Below are 22,884 nucleotides of genomic sequence, written 5' to 3'. Positions count from 1 at the left end.
TTAAAAGAGCCTGTACGATAAAAGCCAAAAATGATGTACTTAGTCAGGGAGGGGGTAAATTGCCCAGTCACTAACTGATTAAGCAGTCACGAAGCCAAAGCAAAAAAAGTAGTGATGCTCTTCTCACAGAGTCTCTGAATGGTCTCTGCCTCCTGCTGCAGCGCAGACGTGACCACGCTCGGCAGATGCGGGTCACTCCTGGGCGCAGTGTTTGGCTGGGCCGTCAGTTCCGGTGTATTAATAGAGACTACAAAGTAGAGACAGGGGGGAGCAAGAAGCAATGGAATGGAAATGGCCGCTCACTGAGGAGAGTGTCACTTCTTTTGTTTTGTTTTTTTTTAAAAAATCCTACTGGACAACTCATTAAAGTGAATAAATCCCCTTATCTGTTATTGTACATTGTTCTCAGACTGTATCCAGTAATGCACATAAAGGATGTTTTTATCTTGTCAGTCTACATCTATCTGGTTTACAAATACAATATCTTTTTTATTCTAAACACATACTGCTATACAAAATAATATTAAAGGAGTTTAAAAAGAACAAATATAATACTAACACGGATAGGTGTCGATTTAACAACCTTTGCCGCTCGTGGTTCTCAATCACAGTGCAGCTTTCAGTATTAGGCATTTTGCGGTATCCTTACCCAACGTATGACTCATAGTTGCCAACATTTCTGGGGACAATGGAGTCCCACTACCAACCACGCTCTTTCCGGGAGCGCTCCGGGCCTGCTGGAGGCTTACATCAACCATGATGCCTTCTATTGATGCCACTAAGTCATACAGTGAAATCTGTTAACAGCCTCCTATTGTTAAAAAAAAAATAAAGTGGCCCGTCTGAGTCCAAATGGACATTCCTTTAAAGGGTGTCTAAACAAAATAACTTTGCCCAGGGAACTGAATGTGTAAAAATACCAAACTCATGAATACTCACCTACCGCCCCACCTGGATCCAGCACAGGCCGCTCTATGCAGGAAGTGGAGACGTCACCATTCAACCAAACTCTGGACTGCTGCGGCCTGTGATTGGCTGCAGCGGTCAGATGACTTTGAACAGCGTGTCATCAGATAAACATGGGTGGCTGATGGAATGATGACATCTCTGCTTCCTGTGTGGAGGAGATCACAGAGCGGCCTGCACTTATATTGTACCTGAACTACCACTTTGACGTCCCATAGATAAATGGGGGTTTATGAGTACGACTGACAGATACGCTTTTCCCACATAAGGCCATGTTCACACGCTCAGTATTTTACATCAGTATTTGTTAGCCAAAACCAGGAGTGGGTGAGAAATACAGAAGTGGTGACGTGTTTCTATTATACTTTTCCTCTGATTGTTCCACTCCTGGTTTCGGCTTACAAATACTGATGTAAAATACTGACCGAATACTGAACGTGTGAACGTGGCCTGAAGAGTCGTATAACATTTAGTGGTATGTGCTGGTCTCCAAGGTGCTGCTTTCTCTTATCTTTGCATGTCATTTTCCATCTTACGACAGCCATGTCCATTATCACATGACAGCAGCCATTAGATCTGGCTGTCCTTACAGTTCACAGCCATCTGCACTGCATCTGCTCTGTCTATGCAGTCTGTGTATACATAAAGCTGTTGAGGAAAAAAAAAAAGCTGCTGTTACAAGACAGCCGGAGACACAGGCAGCTCGCTATTGGCTACTCCACAGACACGCCCACTTCCTAGGTTTGCGACGTTCGGTTTCTGTGCACCACGCCCACTTTGCCTGACGTCAGAGAAGGGAGGGGCTGCGGTGGAGTGAGGCTGCGCTCCTGCATCTGTCTTCTTAGCCTGCAGTCGCTCATAATAATAGCAGCTTCATGATGTTGGTGTGCGGAGCCAGCGCCGCCGCCAGTCGTGCTTACCGCAGAGCAATGGGGAAGCCGCATGAGCAACAACACTAGTGACAGGACAGCCCGCCGGGAGTGAGCCCTGGCAGTACCGTAATCTACCTAATATCACCGCCACCTGGAGGACGTGCACTGCTCCAGCTACTCCCGCGCCTCACCCGAGTGTCCCGGCAGTCGTCTGAGCGGCCCGGCTTCCGTTCTCCTGTGGCCCCTGGATGTAAGTTAGCTGCAGCCTCCCTCTCCGCAGACAACGGCCGCAGTCCCCCGCCTCCCTGTGCTGTCCATTCACTGTGCTGCTATGGGTGGCAGCATTGCCTGTGTGTGGGGCATCTCCATTCATATAATGCAGTGTGCCTCCATTCACAGCCGCTATGGTAATGTGTGTACCTGGCTGTGCCAACCTCACCAGTCACCTGCCGTGTGTCCTGGATCCATGCATGGCTGGTGCCCCCTGTGCTCCTCATCTACCTGCTGGGCTAGTAATACAGATGCCTGGCATAGCTGGGCTGTGAGCTGTCAGTGCTGTGCAGTGTTCTGCATGGCATAGGTGTGGTGCCCAAAGCACACATGAGCTAGTGCTCAGACTGCCTGCCATGGCTTGTGGCACACTGCTGCCCGCTTGGGGCAATCGTTATTTCCCCTGATTATACATCAGCGGGGAGAGATGGAGCTGATGCAAGATCTGACACCCTGTCCATACACAACTCTTATTTACTTGCTTTGGGTTTTTTTTTTTTTTGCTAAGCGATTCCGGCCTTCATTATCATATATGTTACATGTATTTATCATATTAAGCCGAAATGTATTCTGTAGGCTGAGAGATTAGGGGTAATCCCATCTGGCACATGGAGAATAAATACACTGAGGAGTGCGCTGGATCTTTTGTTAACCAGTGAGAGGTCTGTGGATGGCTGCTATGAAGATTGATGATACATGGCATGAGCCAATTCACCACGCTGAGCTGTTCCATGTAGTCGCCTATTACATGGAGATAATGAGAATGGATACAAGGTGTTGTTGTTTGTTATTTCTGCTGTTATTATTTGGTAAATACCGGCTGTTTGTTGCATTGTGATCGTCTGCATCTCTCTGATTCCTGTTCTGCATTATTCGTGCTCGTTCTCTACCATCTTATTGAGAAGTTGCATTAGACCAGAGACCTGTAGGTGATGTGTCATGTCACTTTGGGAAATGATTTAGTAGCCGACATTCACACATGCCTGTCAATTTTGCCGTCCATGAGAAACGATCTGTTTTTTTTTCTCAGGTGTCATCCTAGTTTCTTCTGTATGTGTTGTGTTTTTTTTTTTTTTTTCTCTTCTCCTCATCCTTTTTTTTTGAAAAACTATGTGAACTTTAATTCATCTATTGACTTTTAATAATCGGTGAAAAACTGAAGGCACTTTTACCTCAATGTCTAACAATCCCCATGGACTTTTATGACTGAGTCAAAAAGAATGAGAATAGGACATGATCTGAGTCTGCTGGACCAGAGACAGGGATCCGATTGTACCTTGGACGTGTGTATAGATCAATGAAACTATCGGACATGTTATATGGATGTGTGAATGTAACCAAACTGTGTTCTTTGGTTGTGTTGTGTTTGTTTTTTTTTTTGCTTTTTTTTTTTTTTTTTTTTTTCCTGCCTGGTGAATATAGATCTGAAATTGAAACTTTTTTTATTTTTTTTTTCCAGAAGAAACTTAGTTTTGTATGTGTGTAATACATGACATACAAATACATTTGAAGTTAAGTGGCTATATATATATATATATATATATATATATATATATATATATATATATATATATATATATATATATATATATATATCTATCTCAATTAAATAACCCATTCATTTGATCCTCATACTTGTAGCGTCATTTACTAAACTATTTTGGGACCAGAGTGGTTGGATTTTTGTTCCCAGACATACATTCATGTTCACATAGACTAGGCACACTGTTTTGGATACCTGTATACCTGCCAACGCCCATTTCCAACTTTAGGCATCAATGGCACAAATGGAAGTTATATGTTCATTTATTTCATTCATATGTAAAAGGCGATGATGAACAACATACCAAGTGTACCTGTTGTCATGGCTTCTGAAGTTCAAGATAATCACCCTTTTATTTCCTAATTCCTTGATGGGATGGACACCATACAGTAGATCTGAGGAGCTGGTTGGGTCACTCCCAAGAGCTATTTTGACTACAGTAATTAGCACTTTTATTGATATTAATAGAAATCAGTCCAAAACTTAGGAATGCCTACTTGACAGTGGTCTCTCCCAGTCATTAGTAGGTAACATAAGGAATGTAATTCCAATGTGCTTCCTGATCAATCAAAAGAATGTATGTAGTAGTTCCTATTTTGGGTAAGCAAGGATGTTTGGGCTGTATTCACACTCCTGCATGAAAGCAAATTTAGGGCTGACCCATTTTAGTTTTATGAAACAATATATCTGAAGTCTGTAAGAGAAAATCTGTGTGCCTCTATATACAATTAGAGGTACGATATAGGCCCATTGCCAACTAGGAGAAAGGATCAACACTACTTGGAGCAATGTTGTTCAGTATGTTGATGGCAAGCAATTATCACAATCACATGATTGCTTCCAGTCTATGACCCATTTGTAGTTTTAGAGTGAAATCTGGTTTGTATATGGCCACCTTAGGATGGATGTTAATTATTGTTTTTTTCCCTTGTATAAAACTGGCTCCCAAGGCTACAGTAACCTGTTCACCCCTTTCCGCGTAGTGTTGGCCGGTGAGATGGCACTAGAGTTTTGTGATTATCATGGCTATCTGAATATGATGTGTAGAGACAAGTCCATGAAGCAGGATGTCACCTTTAATAAGTATGTGATGTCTTCCATGGCTTCTGATCTTCATAGACGGGACTATACCACAAGTAGTCACGTTAGATTTCTTGGCTGTTTATTCCTTAGAATGGTTATTTGTGCGGACGTTGCTCCTGGTTATAACACCTCTGTTTAACCAATGCCATGCTGATAGTCTCTGATTTTCTCTTCTCTACTCCAACCAACGTTGACTCATTTGACATAACTCGGGGCAGTAGGTCTGATGACTTTATCTAGTCTACGGCGAAGTGAAAGCCAATTAATAAAAAAAACACCTTAGTGAAGGAAACCCGGTTCATTCAGCTTCAGTAGATCTGACATAAACACGTCTCCAGAGACTTGTAAATGATTGCATCATGTCACTTGGTGATCTCAAAGCCAACTTACCTGACTGGTGGGTACAGGGTGCCAAGTCTGACCGGGGATTTATCTGTTTATCAGTTATTTGACATAGAATATATAGTATACCCTAGTGGCGGACACGGGTAGGAAAGGGTCCCTGTGTAAAAACAATATATGGGCCCTTTGCAATCCAATATGTCATAATAATGCACAATTCCTAATGCTTTGGAGGTGGAAATGGGCCCCTGTCCGACGGCACAGGTTGCACCAATGTCTGCCCCTGGCATACTCAAACTAAACACATTTGGCATTTCAATGCATGTGCCTATTTGGTTTTTCTCCCCCCTAGAAGTTATTAGGGGAGAAAAAATAAGAATGACATGTTAATGGAGATAAGTCTGACCAGAACTCAGAATTGGTGAAAAGCTGTAAAGCAAAGTACGGTAACATTCCTTCTTTACAGCAGAGATTAAATCTTATCTGAGCAAGGTTCTAGATTATTGGAAAGGATAAAAAGGAAGAGCACCTTCAAGAAGAAAACCCAGAATATTTTCTGAAAAGATAGTGTTATTTTAATTAGAACCCTATATGATTGCTCAGGATTCTGGTGTAGAAATGCCATAAAATAGTGAAAAGCCCATTACTGCTCTGATGATGCCCCCGACTACCCACATGACAGCTGGTAGCGGTACACTGACAAGGCTAGTGATTGGTTGCAGTGGTCATGTGTCTAGTTGGGAACATCATCGCTTCAGTAAGACAGATGAGCTGTAGTGATGGCGCTGGTAAGCATATTGTTTATTAGCTGAATTTTAGGTCTTTTACATATTTTGGGTCCTGACCTAATTTTTCTGATCTCAGAAAATCCTCCAAAGCGCATAATTCCAGGGTAAGTGTATACCGCAGTACAGAAAAGTATAAACTAAGTCCATAAATCTTGCTAGCCTGATTTAGTTATATATATATCTATCTCTTAATTATTTTTTTTTGAACATTATCTTTTATTTCACAGCACGGTCATTGCCCAGCCAAGTTTATTATCTTTTTTTTTTTTTTTTTCACAAGACTAAGACAAAAGTCACTTGTGTAATGGCAAGAAGGAGCTGGCACTGAGATGCAGGCCAGGGTCTCCACATAACAATGGCTTTTATAGGCTTGCGACAGACACTAATTCAGATCACAGGGGCAGTTTCTTGAGACCTTGGACAAGGGACTTTTGTCTGTGCGGCTATGTCCGCCAACAATAATACATTACAAGCTTGATTGGGCAGGGAACTGTCCTCGCGTAATTCTGTGTACTCTGCTGTCAGAATACATTACTCCCCATAAACAATGCACGGTGCAGAGTAATATGTGTGATCATCACACATGGCCTCGTTTATCAAAGATGCCCAAAACCGAAGCCTTGTTGCCCATTGCAACCGATCACAGCACAGCTTTAATGAAGGCTGCTCCATGATTGGTTGCCTTTGTATGGAGTAATGGTCTATAACTTGAGGCTTGTGTAAAGTTTGATGTCATTGCTCCAGTGATCAGTGGCTCGTAACTCCCCAAGCATGGTGGCACTGCTGCTTTTTTTATGGTTGGAAATTTCCACTCTGCCACCTGTATAATGAGGTGAGCCAAACCAAGCAGGCAAATGTGTGCTGGACATTTTTTTTTCTTTATTTCCTCATCTTTTCTTTCTTCACACTAAATTTTCATAGATTGCTTTTCGGATACTTTTAAATCCCTCCCTACCTTGCAGCTCAGGTACTTAATACAGTCATACCTGCGTGCAATGCACAAGAGTAAGGTACTTGTTGAAGCTAGCTGTACTGTAATTTTTGTCAATGTGCTGAGGATGATGATGATGATAGACCAGCATAAGCAAACAAATGGTGCATGATCGATGTGATGCAAAACCACTATGTACTTGGCCATGATCAGATCACAGCTTTGGTCAGTAGTCGCGTTCACTCGTTCTACTCCTGACCCTCTCCTTCCTGGTCCTGAGCTACAACAGCCATAGTCTATACTCTAGTCTATACTCTAGTCTATACTCTAGTCTATACTCTAGTCTATACTCTAGTCTATACTCTAGTCTATACTCTAGTCTATACTCTAGTCTATACTCTAGTCTATACTCTAGTCTATACTCTAGTCTATACTCTAGTCTATACTCTAGTCTATACTCTAGTCTATACTCTAGTCTATACTCTAGTCTCTATAGCAACGAAAGTCACAGAAATACGCAATACAGCAGTAACTAGAGATCTTCTTTATTAAAGGGAATCTGTCACCAGTTTTTTGCTACCCTATCTGAGAGCAGCATAATGTAAGGGCCGAGACCACTATTCCAGTCATGTCACTTACTGGGCTGCTTGCTGTCATTTTGATAAAATCCCTATTTATCTGCTGCAGATCTAGCAGTTCTCTAAATGCTGAGCTCTGTATGACTCCGCCCACACCACTGATTGCCAGCTCTCTGCCCATGTACAGTATATACAGAAAACTGCCAGTCATTAGTGGGGATGGGGGTATACAGAGCTCATGAATATGGAGGACTACCTGGCAACAGGTTTACTAGTCCTCTAGTGATAATCTCCTGCCCCTACATCATGCTGCTCTCAGATTGGGCGACAGATTCCCTTTAACCCTTTCTGTTGCCCGTGTAACTTCATGAGCAACTGTGCATATGTAAAGTAAACCCAAAAATGAACTAATTAGTATATGTAACATGTCTGTATCCATAGAATACTTGTGGTTTTCTTACATAACTTTTATTTTTTTAACGGCCTTCAGCTTGATCTCCAGCCATGGCGACTTGATGGATGAACGATCGATGTTGTGCAAGCCTAGATAAGTCCACTAGCATCTTCTCCACCGTCATCTTGATAGTTTATACCGTTGCAAAAAGACAAATATGCAAGTTCATCCAAAGGAAAGGGCAAATGCACAACTGCAATGTATTAAACACCCCAATAGAGCGAATCTTTCTGCTGATCCACTGAACTAAACATTCAGAAAAGAACTTTACACATTTACATAAGTATTTATTCTAAAAACGCATATTCCGTTTTTTGTTTTTTCTTTAAAAACCCATCAATGGCTCCCATTGTGACTTCTTCCTGAGGAAAACTATTCCATAGACTTATAGTTCTTATGATAAAGAAACCTTGTCTCTTCAGAAGATTAAACCCTTCTTTCTCCAGTCCCCCTTGTCTTTTGAGGGGCTTTTAATGAAACAGTTTATGCACTAGTACAAGTTACTTCTGCCCCCCTCCTTTAGAATTCTCTTCTAAATACCGTACATTCAATTCTTTTAATCTTTCCTTATAGCTAAAATTCCCCATATCCTGTATTCGTTTTGTGGCTCTTAGAAAAAGTTCAAACTTCAGGATATCCATTATTCCTTTTTATGAACTATTGCCCAGAACTGATCTGATTCCAGATGATGTCCCACTAACGCTTTGTATAGTGGTAGTATTACGCCCCTGTCCTGGGAGTCAGTGTCTCTTTTTAATAGGTAGCAATTAAACTGCTGGCCTTAGACACCATTGATTGATACTTCATGCTGTTATTTAGTCTGTGATGTACAAGTACATCCAGATCCTTCTCTGCAAGTGGCTCTCCTAGTTTTACTCCCTCTAGAACACATGATGTCTGTATATTACTAGTGCCCAGGGGCAAAACTTTGCATTCTCCACATTGAACCTCATCTGCCATGTGGATGCTCACCTTTAACCCCTTTTAATATTAATGTGTTGTTATTCTGGTGTATGCTGACAGTCAGTGTAAGGCCACGGCCCCACTATCAGTATTCGGTCAGCATTTTTTCTCATGAGTGGGAGCCAGAACCAGGAGAGGAACAATCTGAGAAAAGGTATAATAAATGGATAATTGGTGACTTGTTTCCATTATACCTTTTCTCTGATTGTTTCTCACCTGGTTTTGGCTCCCACTGAGAAAAAATACTGATAGCGGGGGCCATGGCCTAAATTATTACATCGTATCAAACAGATATAGGTGTTTATCTCAGCTTTCCCATCATAATCTTTGTTTCCCCAAAGATTTACTTTCCCTTTTAAAAGTATATATATTTTTGACCCCCACCTCAGCCCTTTTTAATAAAAGTGAACGGGGGGAATAGCGGGTGGGGATGGGCCACTTACAGGCCGACAGTTTCACAGTAATTTTTGCCAGTAGCATACAGTAGATCTACTCCAGCTCCTAGCTAGCATAGATTTCAGTATGTGGTACATGGAAAACCCTAAAGCTGGAGTAAATTCATTAAAGGGAATCTGTCAGCCGGTTTTCGCTATTTAATTTTGGCAATAGTCCCCCCCCAATATCAAAATCTGCATTAAAAATAAACAATAGAAATCCTGCAATTTTCAGAAAAGCCACTTGGGATTTTCTAGACTCTAATTTCCTGTTGTTTCAGGAAACAACATATGTACATAGCTGCAATGATCAGTTAGTTCCTAACTCCATCTTTAGTATGGAAACATCTAATGAGCTATGACATCGCCTATTGTGACTAGTGGTTCCTGGGTTTCCAGCTGTATATAACGTTACTTTTTATTGTAATTCTGCCTCAGCTAATAAGGAGACTGTGGAAAACTGTCCCGAAAGGACAGGAAGTATGAGTTTAAAAAAGCCCCTGTGGCCAGTGCTAAAACTGCAAGATTGCTAATTTTTTATTTTTTTCAATTGTTATGGGCTAAAAAAACAAACAAATATTGCCATATTTGTTTTTAAAAATACATATAACACTAAAACCTGATATAAAAGGTCATTTTTTGAAGATGACATTTCTTTTATGACTTTTCTTCAAGACCATCGTAATAAATGGCAGTCTTGTTAAATCAGCTAGATAGTGGTTTCTTTCTCGAAATAATGATTGAACCTATATAGAATGTTATACTCTCACGCTGATGTACTCTAGTTTTCTCGTAGTTTGCTGATTTACAAACATCTAATAGGCAAGTTGTGCTAAAGAGCGCAGACATTGGTAGTTTAATGAACATTAAGACTTTGTATGCAGCCTGGTCATTAAATGTGATATAAATCTTGATTGTCTCAGCAAATGAAAACTGTCAGGCAAACAATTTATAGGCTGGCCACCAACATAGAAAGCCCAAAAGGTTAATACATAGCAACAAGCCATGTCTATAAATCACAGGGGCTAGGGCAGAAAGCAGCATTCCGCATAAACCTAACTTTATTTGTGCAGAGTACATCAGTTTTTCCCACGTCTGCTGGATAAGCTCTGTAAGGATCTGTCCTGCCACTACATATGGCTGGCACACACACAGATGGAAAATCTGCGTAGTGTTCCCAGTCGTCATCATCACTAGTAAGAAATGATTATCCGTGCCTTATTTTCTCCTATATATGTGAACCAAGCATGAACGCCGACTATTGCAGACTGCCAGTACTGTGAAAAATGACAATACGCTTCAGTTTAATAAAGTGGTTTCTACAACTACTTGCATTATAGATTCTCTGTTCTATCATTTATTAACCACTTTTTCTGCTGTGGAATGTGACTATATCCCATGCCCAGGTTTACAGGCCGTGATATTTCTTTGAACATGTCTGGTGAATAGAATAAAAGATTGTAGAAGAAAGATATTTCGAAATGTTTTGGCATTTTGCCTACTCGCTTTAGATCATTACATTTTTATAGAAAAAAAAAAAAAAAACACAAGGTGAGCTAGGCCATTGGGCTGTACAGCTTTCAACTATGCACTGAAGTGTCTGTCGCTCTGTCTGTCGCTCTGTCTGTCGCTCTGTCTGTCGCTCTGTCTGTCGCTCTGTCTGTCGCTCTGTCTGTCGCTCTGTCTGTCGCTCTGTCTGTCGCTCTGTCTGTCGCTCTGTCTGTCGCTCTGTCTGTCGCTCTGTCTACACTTTTGGTGGGTACTAACCATGACCTACCAAGAACCCCCCACACCCACCGGTCTTCTAGTCATCACAATTTGAGGCTTGTCCAGTTTCCATAGATTCTCACTCTTGCCCACTTTTTCTGCTTCCAAATTGTATGATGTGTGCTTTTCTGTGACTCCTGTCTATACTTTTTTTTTTTGTGTGTTTCTGTGGGAGCACTTTTAATTGCAGTACAGTTAAGCCCCCGTCTCACATAGCGAGATCGCTGCTGTGTCACGGTTTTGGTGACTCACCAGCGACCTCACCAGCGATGTCACTATGTGTGACACTTTGCAGCGATCAGGCCCCTGCTGTGAGGTCGCTGATCGCTGCAAAGTGTCCTGGACCTTTTTTTGGTCGTTGCCCTCCCGCTGGTCAGCACACATCGCTGTGTGTGACCAGCGGGAGCAGCGATCAGGCTGGTAACTATGGTAAACATCGGGTTACTAGGGGCACACGCTGCCTGTTTGACAGCTCACCAGCGACCACATAGCGACGCAGCAACGATCCCTGACAGGTCGTATCGTTGTCAGGATCGTTGCCGCGTCGCTAAGTGTGACAGGGCCTTTAGTCTGTGTTTCAGGGCACTTTCCTAATTCATCCCATGGTCAAGCTGACTAGATATAAATCTGTCCATTAATTGATCTTTCATTCACAACTTTGTGGAAATGGATTTCTCCTCTTCCTTATAGAAAATCTCTGCCTGCTCTTTGTGAAGGGTAAATGACTTCAGTGGCCTGTAGCTCTGAGCAGCTTAAAGCCACTCTAATCTAATTGAAGGTCAGGTTAACTTGCTGAGATCCGCGCTATATATGAGTCAAGCTGTAAATGTGCGCCCCATTACTTTAGATGCAGGTGATTTGTAATATGGCACTTCGTTTATAATTATTAATGCCGCACGTATCATGGCAGCCTATATTGCCCTGTGCACATATACAGCATGTATGTGCGGTCTGCCCTCCTACTTGGTTATCTTACTCTGGTGATTTTTAGATTCCTTTTCCAGTGTATTGCTCTAGATGTGATGACTCTTGATAAACAAGTGGTAATAATGGCCTGAAGATAACAAATGATGGATCTGATTTGGCTTCTGAGCTATGTTAATGTAGGTGTGGTGCCTAAAGGCTTGTAATACGTGTGTTTTCTGATAATGGTTTTCATTTCTTATCATTGCTGAATAACCGGATACATGTGTATAAAATAGAAGTCTCAACAGGCTCCAGATGGCAACCAAAATAAAATATTATATCTATATCCTTTTTTTTTCAATTAGATTTTTATCAATTATAAACAAGACTGGTCCAATAATTTTGTCCCTGAACCTTGCTTTCATAGCTCTAATTATAAAACCTAAGCTTCCTGCGTACTATCTTATTGAGGTCCGTGTGTGACCATATGCAGGAAGCTCATGAGCTCCAGAACATTGAGAACCTAAGTACTGCCGTCAGTCCCCCATTTAATATAATATAAATCCAAGTTTTTTTTTATTTAAAAAATAAAATTGGTTTCTAGGCATGGTAGCCAAACATATCCAAGTGGTTTTTTTTTAGACCAGAGTCCACTCTTAAACCCACTTCTCCACCTTTTTAAAGGGAATCTGTCAGCAGGTTTTTGCTACCTCATCTGAGAGCAGCATAATGTAGGCAAAGAGAAGCTGAATCCAACGTTGTATCGATCAGATTACTGGGTGCAGCCATTCTGACAGTTTTTAGGTTTAGAATGAAGCAGAGCTGAGGAAGCTAATGTCGCCCACACCAGGCTCTCCATGTACATTGTCTATAGACAGTGAGCTGCTTAGGAGGGGCAGAGTTGGGCGAGAGCTGCGCACCAGCTAACCACAGCAATGCTCATCGCCAGCTGATAAAATCTTCAGTGTAAATAAACAGCACACAGCTTGACATGTGACACATCATTGAATTCTGTGTTTTAACTCCTACCTCACGCTGTCTTTAGATTACATGGCAAAAAAACTTGACAGATTCACTGTTTTTTTACTCATTGACCTAAACATATTTGTTTTTATGTAGATAAAGGGTATGTATCATGTTATATGTAAATATGCCTTCAGTGTATAGATTGTTGCAGCATCTGCAAATATTCTTATTTTATTGAGATAACTGATCATTTAACCTCCAGTGACATGCTGTATGTACAGGCTTCATGGCTCAACTTTTATCTGGATGCAAGTGATATGTCGACAATTGAGGAAAGCAAAAGATCTTGAAAATAAATGGGAACACAAAGGGCCCGATTCATACATTGGTTTTCTGGCATAAAAAGCTTTGATAAATCAAGGCTATGCAAAAATTTTGCTTCTTTTGCGCCATTTTTATCATCTTTTGCAAAGTGGATGGAGCCGCTGTAGGACTGGGTACAGCGGTGATCGCTATGCCTCAAATCTAACTCCAGCGGGGACTTGAATAGGATTTGTGGGGAGGTGCACGCCACTTGTCAAATGCTCTTGATTCATTACGCTTGTCTACTCAAGACCAGTGTGAACAATGCCAGTCTTGATAGTTTAATATATATATATATAAGGTCCCCCCCCCTCCCCCCCCCCCAAGTCTACCCAACACCCATTCGGAGGATTTGTGCATACATGTCAACTTTGCGTTTTGTTAATCCAATATGTGATTAAACTGTTACATGGCAGAAATCAGCAGCTGACATTTCAGTTCAGTTTAAAGTCCCGCAGGTCCACATGACGGTTAGCCCCATCCACTGTGTTAATCTCTGTGCAGAACCCTCAGGCCTAAGAAGTCATGTTATAACTTTATTTTCCCTCAGTAATGACAAATTCTTTTAAAGCTTTTCCGTAGGGTATCAGTGGGGATGTGGATACTCCATTCACATGCATTGGATTCGGATTTTGGCCCAGAATCTATAATTTAAAATCTGTATGAAATCCTTAATATGTGAGTGTGGCCTAATCCCCCAGTGTAGAAGCAGGTTGTTCCTGTATTTTAATACAAGTGATCACATGAGACAGAATTTTTGGAGAAAGCTGTGATTAGCAGCAACATTCCCACTATATGTGCCGGTGTTGAAGAAATGCCTTATCCAGTGTCTGTTAACTTTTCCAATGAATCCTGAATATGGTGACTGAAAAGAGAGGGACCTTCCTTGTTGTACCGGTGAACCCCAGCATCATAGTTGCCCTTGTGGCCAGTAATGCCCCCAAGGCTGTCCTCTGACCATATCAATCAGGGCATACTTATGACATATAGTATAGCATATGATTGCAGTGGATTAAAGGGCCTCTGTCAACACAGAATGACTGATCAAATCGAGTACAGGTGCTGGATGCATCATGGCGGGGCCAATTAGTTAGTGGTACATTTATTAGGAAAACCCTAACTCAATCTGAGTGTTTGGCCCCGGTAAGATAAAAACACCTATACTCGCCTCCTGCGCCGGTCCAACGGTGTCAACGCTCTCTGTCCTGGGGTTCACATGAGGTTAAAGGCCCCGTCACACTTAGCGACGCTGCAACGATCCCGACAACGATACGACCTGTCAGGGATCGTTTCTGCGTCGCTATGTGGTCGCTGGTGAGCTGTCAAACAGGCAGGCTCACCAACGATCAGGGGAGCAGCGACATCGTGGAAAGAATCTTTCCACGATGTCCTGCTCCTGGTTACGAGCCTGCTGAAGCAGGAGCAGGCTGGTAACTATGGTAAACATCGGGTTACTAGGGGCTCACGCGCTCCTAGTAACCCGTTGTTTATCATGGTTACCACTCTGCTACAGTGAGCGGGAGGTTACCGCTCACTTTAGCAGGCTCGTAACCATGATAAACAGCAGGTTACTAAGTGTGCCCCTAGTAACCCGATATTTACCATAGTTACCAGCCTGATCGCTGCTCCCGCTGGTCACACACAGCGATGTGTGCTGACCAGCGGGAGAGCAACGACCAAAAAATGGTCCAGGACACTTTGCAGCGATCAGCGACCTCACAGCAGGGGCCTGATCGTTGCAAAGTGTCACACATAGCGACATCGCTGGTGAGGTCGCTGTTGCGTCACCAAAACCGTGACACAGCAGCGATCTCACTGTGAGACGGGGGCTTAAGTAACGTGAGCCGTGTGTCCAATCAGTGCTGGTGTCACTGTCCCCGCCTTCAGACATATAAGCTCACACCCCCTGTTAATTACGTATACGTCTAAAGGTGGGGACAGAGACGCCAGCACTGATTGGGCGCAGGGCTCACGTGACATAACCTCACATGAGCCCTGGGAGAGCGAGTGCCAACATCGCTGGAACTGCATCGACATAGGAGGTGAGTTAAGGTGTTTTAGTTTTTTTTGTTTTTTTTATCTGGGCCAAACATGAGGACTGAGAAGTGGTTGTCCTAGTAGTGGGCAACCCCTTTTAAGAAAAGTTAGTATATAAATAATTGAGTCCTCAGTAGTTGATACCATCTTTTCAGTTAGCTTTTAAAAGGTAACAAATTGCAAGCTTTCAAGACTATTCAAGTCTCTTCATCAGGCATAGAATAACACACAATCTGAAGCATCACATATTTATATACAGAAATATACATTTATACACGCAGGGCACAAGAATAATGCAATAGATGAGACAAATGACGTGAAGCAGAACTATGATTATGGGAGGGGGGAGAAAAAGTTGTGGCCATAAATATTGGAGCAGTTCATTGATATGGAGCGTGAAAGTTTTATTATCCTGTGATTGTCTGGCCCATGGTTGTGGTGACCCCACAGGTCTGAGGAGCACATTCCTTAGTTGATGTAGAATGACATAAGTCATTTCAAGAGAACTTGCAGCAGAATGTCTGCCTCTCTCCATAGAACTTTATAAACACCAACTGTCATTTCCTCTCTATGATGGTAAAGTCTGTCTTCACTGAATACAGATGTTGCATATGAATTGAAAGCAAAAGATCAATCCAAGAGAAAGAATCAGATTTCTCTGATAATATGTATTACAAAGTTGCTTATTTTCATATGTACTAATAATTTATGACAATAAAACATTATAATGGTGGTGGTTTCTCTTTAATCCTGGACAAGTCCTCTTTAATCATAGACAAGTCTTTTTAACGATGTTTTAGTAGGTTTGAAACAATACACAATATATATCGATAATGCTGCATTCACACACAGAGTGTCACGGACTGCCAGCGGTCTCCCAACCCAAGGTTGTCTAGTAAAGGTTAGGAGACCTGTGGACAGTCCATGCTCGGACCATGGCACATGGATGTGTGACTGCAGCAGTAGGAAAGTTGCTTGTCCCTTTATGTGGATGTGCCGTCTAAGCCCAGCTGTGATTTCCCCAGGATTCTGGGCTCCAGTACACGGTGCTGGCTTCCCTCGTATGTGATCCAGCTGTTTTATCTCTGCTTCTGTTTACGAACAAGCTTTGGCCCTGTTTTCCCGGAAGGTCTAGCACGACGTAGTCAGTCTTGTTTTAATTTTGTATAAAACTAAAAATATCACTATTATGCCTTTTATGTTAAATTGTAGCCATATCGGGATAATATGAAGGCCCAGTCTTGACTATAGGCGCAGTATGTCAGTGCTCTTTCCCAATATGCAGCTTAGCGATGGTATTCAGACTGGTCAGAGGCCACATAAAATGGTATATGTGGCTATTTTGTAAGAGTAAAGTAGTGTATATAGAGATTCTTTTGTTTTAGACATTATCAAAACATTTTTTGTTTGGTGTGCAATTATTCATTTATGTATGTATTTTTAGGAACTGTCCTTGTTTAGTTGTTTCTAAGGAGAACCAGCTTTCTTGTCGGAGACTGGGCACTGTGTGAGCTTGTGGCTCTCTGCTTCACTCACACTAGCAAAATTTCCCATTCATGAACCTTCCTGAGGAAGCTCAGAATGACCTCCTTGCAGAAAGCTGAATTAATGATCCTTTACTGTTGATCTCTGTTGGTAATGACTGAAGATCAGATATCTGTTGATTCTGATGGATTGTCCTCCATTTGGTCATGCAGAATTCTACTAGAAATCTATACATGTATAGTGTGTGTATGTATGTATGTCCTCTTGAGGCTAAACTTATAGGGATCATGTATGTACAAGGTTTTCCTGTTGTTGATGAGGCTAATATCAGTAAACTCCATGCTGCGTAGGACGTATTGGTCTCTGGGGTCATTTGGTGCACACTTACAAGCTTGTATTGGAGCAAGGTTTGAGCGTGTTCTCCTAGTGGGGCCGTGGCCTAAGGCCTATTCTATCAGTATTTGGTCAGTATTTTTTTTTCTCAGGAGTGGGAGTCAAAACCAGGAGTGGGTGATGGAAACAAGTCACCAATTCTGCATTTATTATAGCTTTTCTCTGATTATTCCTCTTCTGGTTTTTTCTCCCACTCCTGAGAAAAAATACTGACCGAATACCGATAGTGGGGCCGTGGCCTAAAGCTCAGACTGATTTTGTAGCTAACCACCTGCTGGCGGCATATTGTGGTGTCTGAGGACCTGTCATTGAAAGCCTGTGAATGAACAGTCCACATCCATTTGTTGAATCTGCGTACAATGTAATCCTATACGGTTGCCATCTGTCTTGGGGTCTTAATATCTTTTGTTGCAGTTTGTTAAATGTTAAAAACGAACATTGTCATCTTTTGGTCTTTTTTATTTCCAATTTACTTTTGAGAGAATTGTTGTATGGTGTTAATGCGTTTAATATGGTGATTACGCATAGATAGTTGGGGGGGTGGGTACCAGTTGTCCCGGTGGTGGCTTGATGCTGCAGCATACCTTCTTAGTGTATACACCCGACATTGGGCACAAACATAGTGTGTACCTAGCCTAATTGTCATTTTAGCTCTGTGCTTATAGTCGTTTATTTAGCAAGACTTTAATAGACAATGATTGCAGATGTAATGCTGCTTCCAGTCCATTTACATTAATGTGTGCCTTGAGTGCGTAGGAAATGTTGTGGGTCAGTGCCCAGAATGTCTGTGGGGTTAATGGTCCTGGTGCGTCACAGAATACTGTGCTATGTTCCTCCACCAAATACTGACTCTTGGCCTCAGACTAATTAGATATTGACAACCATGATGTGTTGTCACTGTGTCACAACAATTAGGAGTTTACAGAGAGTAAAGGTTGCACTCAAGTCTGACCTTGAAGGACAAGACACATCTAGGGGTCACTGCCCCTAGATATCTGGAGGCTGCAGTGATCTTACTATAGTGGGTTTTCTTTTAGATTTTATATTGCTTTAGGGCTGACAGTAAGAAGTACTGAAGAGGCTGTAAGACTGTGTGTTCACACGTTACTGCTGAGGACTGCGTGGTAAAACTGCACTTTGTCTTCTGTAGAAAGCCATGTGTGTCACCTGTACTTTCTGCAGATCCACAAACCATTCATACAATGCCCTAGCGCCCGGTGGGAATACTTAATCCGTCTGATCTTCAATATCATCAGTATTATTTCAATGACCTTTGTGACCCTTTAGGGGCCAGCAGAATATTTTGCGGCACCTTGCAGTTTGTCTAATGCTAGTACATATCCGTTTTATCTCCCCACCCCCCGTGGAGAATACCCCCGTACTGCAGTCTCTACATAAAATGGAGGTGCAGTATTTTTGTTTTTATATTTTTGGTATAGTTATGAGCCACATAGATTTCTCTTCTTGCCTCGCTGTATTCATGTGTCATCTGCACCAGTTGTCGTATTTGCCTCCGGGGTTTTCTTACAAATATCTGAGTCAACGTTTGACATCTGTTGTCCCCTCCCCCAATGCAAACAATTCCTCTGACATAACGCCAACGTGTTGGACGAAATGTATTTGTGGTCCCTCCTAGACCAACTTTCAATCCCCAAGACTCCAGTTGTCCTATGGAGAAGGATTATTGTGGTCGCAAAGCCCCAGAATATTACACCAGAGCGCGGCTCCCCGGTATTCAGGGTTAATGGCTGATGACGGATCTAAAACTGGCACAATGTCAAAAGTAAAGTAGTATAGATAAAATACATCCTTCCTGCAGACCTCTGTTTATCCCTGGTTTACGGAGGAGTGTTCCTTGGTTACAGTTCTCTCCGTTGCTGGCTCTAAAATGCTCTATATCCTTATATAATGACTAAACTAGAAAAGGTTCATTATGTCCTAACCCAATGCAGTAAGTCATCATACTATACTATTTGCTTGTTACATGTAACATTTTTCATTTTTTGTGCGATTTGTAGCCTTAGGATTCTTTGATCCCTACATTATCCGGTTTCTCTACTTTTAGATCTTATATATTGGTGCCTGCAGTTTGGAACACACTCCATTCACTTTAGCTTTTTGGTGTACTTGTATGCTTTTAGACCATACATGTCAAACTCTGACCCGTGGGCCAAATTTGGCCCGCAGGGTGGTTTTATTTGTCTCTCACCATCAAAACGGCCAGCCTTATGTGGGGCCATTATTCTGTATGGAGGACTATGTGAGGCCCATTATACTGTATGGAGGACTGTGTGAGGGCCATTACTCTGTATGGTGGAATATGTGGGGCCCATTATTCTGTATACTGGTTGGCCCGCAAAGTTTTTCATTTTGGCCCTCTGTGTTTTGAGTTTGACATCCCTGTTTTAAACTATATGTCCCATTGAGTCAGGATATAGTTGGCCTGCTGTAAAAGATTTGCACCTCTGTAGACCCCAGTGCCATTGTTGTGACTTGGATACATACCGTAAATGTTTCCTCATGACTTGGTTGGGAAACACGTAGACTTGCTCTGCATGTGGTTACTTAGTAGGTCATATGGAAAATGTCAATATCACTGTAAATGAAAAAAAACAGATGAAATAAATGTTAAGTGTCATTTCCATATCCAAGACAGACAGACATAGATGAGTGTGTGGATATATTGATGGATGGATAAATATAAATACACTAGATGGTGGCCCGATTCTAACGAATCGGGTATTCTAGAATATGTATACGACCGCGACCAATCAGCGAACCGTCTTAGTGAGGACCGGGGAGCAGCGCTGCCTGTGCGGGTACTTCCGCTGCGAGCAGCCGGGAGATGACTGGCTAGCGCCGGTCATTTCCCGGCTGCATCGCCGCTGACCTCCGTGCGGCAGATGAGCCGCTAACTGCCGCCATCTTGTTCTGAAATCCCGCGTCGCTGATTGGCCGCGGCCAGACCAATCAGCGACGCAGGATTTCCTGGACGGACAGGCAGACGGGATAAGCCGATTATATAGTAGATTCCTGTGGACTGTAGGGTGTTCTGTGCAGCAGCCTGTATACAAGGTTGAGACATTTGTTGCAGAAGCTGGAATGCAGATATATGACAAGAGGCTTCGGGCAAAAAAAATCAGTGACTAATAGAATTAGATTCCAGATGCGCCAGACTTGATCTCTAATTATAATCAAAATGGTGATAAGCTGAGGAGAGAGCCCTTTTTATTCACCTATCCCCATTGAAACACAGGCATGCATGTGATTGGGAGGATATGTTGTAAGCAAAATGAGCTTCAGGCCGACCGCCATTGAGGTGCATTCTATAGTTTTGTGTGTCCTTGTATAATGCCTCCACATGGCACCATATTCTCTTCTTATGAAAATGTGGTAAAATAATGTAATGCAGCATGCTCTGAAATGTTACACAATTGTTTATTTTCTCATGGGTTGCATATGAAATCAAAAGCGTTCAGGGTTAAATTATATGGCCAAATATTCCTTAAAGCGAATCTGTCAGTAGCACCAACCCTCTAAACCATCTACATGAGCATGCATGTGATAGCAAGTTTCATAAAATAAAGCATTGATATCTGCAATCCAGTATAGTCCAGAGAAATCCACATTTTTCTTAATGGGTAAACAAGCTTTTTAGATCTATTGGCTGGACACATATCTCCCCTAGAGTTTGCCTCTGGGCCATACTAGTGTGACAAGTAATGACTGACCGTTATAGTCACACTCAGCAGAACTGATCTTTGCCTCATTACGAACACTGTTACAGCTGTAGTCCTCTCACAGTTCTGTTGGCTCTCCGGCAGAGCTTTGCCTTGCTACAACTAAAGGCCCCGTCACACTAAGCGACGCTACAGCGATCCCGACAACGATCTGACCTGTCAGGGATCATTGCTGCGTCGCTATGTGGTCGCTGTTGAGATGTCAAACAGTCAGATCTTCCCAACGACGCAGTGACCCGTAACGATCTGTATAACGATGCACGCCTATGTGTTTGTGTCTGAGTCGTCAACAAGGTCGTTGGTAAGGTGTCAAACACAGCGATGCATGCTACCCAGCGGGGCCTCAATGATCAAAGAAATGTCCAGACCATTCCGACACGACCAGCGATCTCACAGCAGGGGCCTGGTCGCTGCTAAGTGTCAAACGTAGCGAGATCGCTACTGAGGTCGCTGTTGCGTCACAAAACTTGTGACTCAGCGATCTCGCTTAGTGTGACGGGGGGCTTAAGACTTCTTCAGCTTCCAGCTCCCAGGCAGCCAGTGTGGGGTATGTGAGAAAAAAGCTAAAGAAGTTTTAGTTGATAGTGGCACAGCTCTGCAGCGAAAAGATGCAGCTGCAAATATGTTTGTAATGAGACAAAGCTCTGCTGTACTGTGTTAGTAATAATCACACACAGCTCTTCAGTAAAATCAGGAGAGCCGAGAGCAGCCATTACATATCACAATGGTAATGCCCCCTTTCATTTAAAATAAACTCTTGAGGCAGATTCTCAGAGAGATCTATGTCCTGCCCATAGATCTTAACAGACCATTTAGATATTAAGAAAAATGTGGATTTTTCTGGAATAAGACATCTGATTGCAGATATCAAGGTATCATTTGAGTCAACTTTCTGTGACCTGCACGTCTATGTAGACCGCTTAAGGGGGTTGATCCTATTAACATATTCCTTTAAGAGCTGTACGTGACTGATTTAGTTACTTGCTAAAGAAAGTCTTATATTGCCTAGTAGCAGACTATGGGGGTGCCGTACTGCAGATCTGTACCACATGGGAGATATAAACACATTATTCTCTTGCTATATTTGTCTTTTGTGTATTTTGAGTTCTCGTTTGCATTTTATCAGAACACCTAAATATATACATAACTACTTCCTGCAAGTGTTCACCGTCCGCCCACTCTCAGCCCGGCATTTGTACAGATGCGGTGACTCTAGAAGAATGAAGTGAATGTAAAAATAGCGTTAAACAGGATGATATGAATTCTTATGGCAAATGCATTTCTTTGTCAGCAGTCTGCAAACATTCCCCATTGGTTACCAGCTAGTAAAAATTATTAACCCTTACACAAGGCTGGCTGCCCTCCAGGTTGCATTGGTTCTATGTTTGATCATTATGTGCTGTAATTTGTGTTTTATGGTATTATGTTATTACAACATATAGGCCATCAGACTTTACTATCTAGTGTGGAGAAAGTTAGAATTTGATGGACCAGAGTCTCTCCCCACCAACCAATGTAACCGTGTTCACTTCCTTACTATTTTTCAATGCATGGATATTTTTATATAGAATTTCTCTACCTCTAATTGTTTTTAGCCCTTGTGATTATTGGCTACATTTTAAACCTTCTCTACCTTGATATGAAATTGTTTTCTATACTAGAAGCAGCAGCCAGAAAATGTTGTAGGGGCTACAGGAGCAATGAATGCATGGCATACAGATTCTCCTTGGCGAGGAGACCCCATGGCTTGCCTGCATTTGGCATGGCATGAGTTTTTCTCAAAATGTTCCTAAAGCAGGGAGGACAGCACCGACTTTTAGCTCAGTAGACTATGCTCAACCCTTTTTTATGGTTTCAGTACAGACCATCATTTTATAGTAAGCGGAACTCTAGAAATGCAGTTCTGGATGTCAGATACATTCATCTACATTACTCCTACCCTGTCTTTGGCTTTGTAGGTATGAGAATCTAGATTTGTCACTTATCTGATGTGCCACCCTTTC

At 42.2% G+C, this 22,884-nt stretch overlaps 1 protein-coding gene across 1 annotated transcript in view; it reads left to right on the top strand.

Moving 5' to 3' along the window:
• The first annotated feature begins 1,745 nt into the window (after positions 1 to 1,745).
• The window catches only part of SNRK (SNF related kinase), a 54,633-nt gene continuing 33,494 nt past the window's right edge, over positions 1,746 to 22,884 (top strand). The window contains exon 1 of the mRNA XM_073678050.1: positions 1,746 to 2,088. The gene's annotated coding sequence lies outside the window, so the exon portion shown is untranslated. The remainder of the gene's footprint in view (positions 2,089 to 22,884) is intronic.

Source organism: Phyllobates terribilis, unplaced genomic scaffold, assembly GCF_046119375.1.
Source record: "Phyllobates terribilis strain yellow unplaced genomic scaffold, ASM4611937v1 Scaffold_4__5_contigs__length_816908805, whole genome shotgun sequence".
NCBI classification, from domain to species: Eukaryota; Metazoa; Chordata; class Amphibia; order Anura; family Dendrobatidae; genus Phyllobates; species Phyllobates terribilis.
This window is presented reverse-complemented; position numbering and strand designations above follow the sequence as displayed.